This window comes from Cherax quadricarinatus, chromosome 64 (assembly GCF_038502225.1).
Source record: "Cherax quadricarinatus isolate ZL_2023a chromosome 64, ASM3850222v1, whole genome shotgun sequence".
NCBI lineage: Eukaryota > Metazoa > Arthropoda > Malacostraca > Decapoda > Parastacidae > Cherax > Cherax quadricarinatus.
In genome coordinates this window covers 9,667,333-9,669,484 of record NC_091355.1, presented here as the reverse complement: position 1 = coordinate 9,669,484, position 2,152 = coordinate 9,667,333, and positions in this window count along the sequence as shown.

Genomic DNA, 2,152 nt, shown 5'->3' with positions numbered 1-2,152 from the left:
GATGATGGAGCTTCATTATGAAGGTGATGATGATGGAGCTTCATCATGAAGGTGATGATGATGGAGCTTCATCATGAAGGTGATGAGGAAGGTGATGATGGAGCTTCATTATGAAGGTGATGATGATGGAGCTTCATCATGAAGGTGATGATGATGGAGCTTCATCATGAAGGTGATGATGGAGCTTCATCATGAAGGTGATGAGGAAGGTGATGATGGAGCTTCATTATGAAGGTGATGATGATGGAGCTTCATCATGAAGGTGATGATGATGGAGCTTCATCATGAAGGTGATGATGATGGAGCTTCATCATGAAGGTGATGATGATGGAGCTTCATCATGAAGGTGATGAGGAAGGTGATGATGATGGAGCTTCATCATGAAGGTGATGAGGAAGGTGATGATGAGAGAACTTCATCATGAAGGTGATGATGACAGAGCTTCATGATGATGACAGAGCTTCATCATGATGACAGAGCTTCATGATGATGACAGAGCTTCATGATGATGACAGAGCTTCATGATGATGACAGAGCTTCATCATGATGACAGAGCTTCATGATGATGACAGAGCTTCATGATGATGACAGAGCTTCATCATGATGACAGAGCTTCATGATGATGACAGAGCTTCATAAGACACTGTCGCCACTCTCACAGTTACCTTTTTCTCAGTTATTACTATTTTCATATCACCAAACAACGCTCTGGCTGACAGATTTCAACCCCTTTATAGGTTCCATCTTGCGTGAAGGAACATGACAGGGAAACATAAAGCCTTTATTCCCACTTTATAACATTGAAGAGTAGCAACACACTGCTCCTCTCTGTTAGGCCTCCGGAGGCCTAATTCCAAGGCCTATGTTGTATCCATATGTTGTTGCGCTACTCCCCACACGATAAATATGAGATACACAACAGGTAAAATGTAAATCTAAGAATATTTCGCACTCAGGCGGGACAGAGCACCGGAAGCCTTGAACAATATCTCGCACTCAGGCGGGAGAGAGCACCGGAAGCCTTGAACAATATCTCGCACTCAGGCGGGAGAGAGCACCGGAAGCCTTGAACAATATCTCGCACTCAGGCGGGAGAGAGCACCGGAAGCCTTGAACAATATCTCGCACTAAGGCGGGACAGAGCACCGGAAGCCTTGAACAATATCTCGCACTCAGGCAGGAGAGAGCACCGGAAGCATCGAACAATATCTCGCACTCAGGCGGGAGAGAGCACCGGAAGCCTTGAACAATATCTCGCACTCAGGCGGGAGAGAGCACCGGAAGCCTTGAACAATATCTCGCACTCAGGCGGGAGAGAGCACCGGAAGCCTCGAACAATATCTCGCACTCAGGCAGGAGAGAGCACCGGAAGCCTCGAACAATATCTCGCACTCAGGCAGGAGAGAGCACCGGAAGCCTCGAACAATATCTCGCACTCAGGCAGGAGAGAGCACCGGAAGCCTCGAACAATATCTCGCACTCAGGCAGGAGAGAGCACCGGAAGCCTCGAACAATATCTCGCACTCAGGCAGGAGAGAGCACCGGAAGCCTCGAACAATATCTCGCACTCAGGCGGGAGAGAGCACCGGAAGCCTTGAACAATATCTCGCACTCAGGCGGGAGAGAGCACCGGAAGCCTCGAACAATATCTCGCACTCAGGCGGGAGAGAGCACCGGAAGCCTCGAACAATATCTCGCACTCAGGCGGGAGAGAGCACCGGAAGCCTCGAACAATATCTCGCACTCAGGCGGGAGAGAGCACCGGAAGCCTTGAACAATATCTCGCACTCAGGAGGGAGAGAGCACCGGAAGCCTCGAACAATATCTCGCACTCAGGCGGGAGAGAGCACCGGAAGCCTTGAACAATATCTCGCACTCAGGCGGGAGAGAGCACCGGAAGCCTCGAACAATATCTCGCACTCAGGCGGGAGAGAGCACCGGAAGCCTTGAACAATATCTCGCACTCAGGCGGGAGAGAGCACCGGAAGCCTCGAACAATATCTCGCACTCAGGCGGGAGAGAGCACCGGAAGCCTCGAACAATATCTCGCACTCAGGCGGGAGAGAGCACCGGAAGCCTCGAACAATATCTCGCACTCAGGAGGGAGAGAGCACCGGAAGCCTCGAACAATATCTCGCACTCAGGCGGGAGA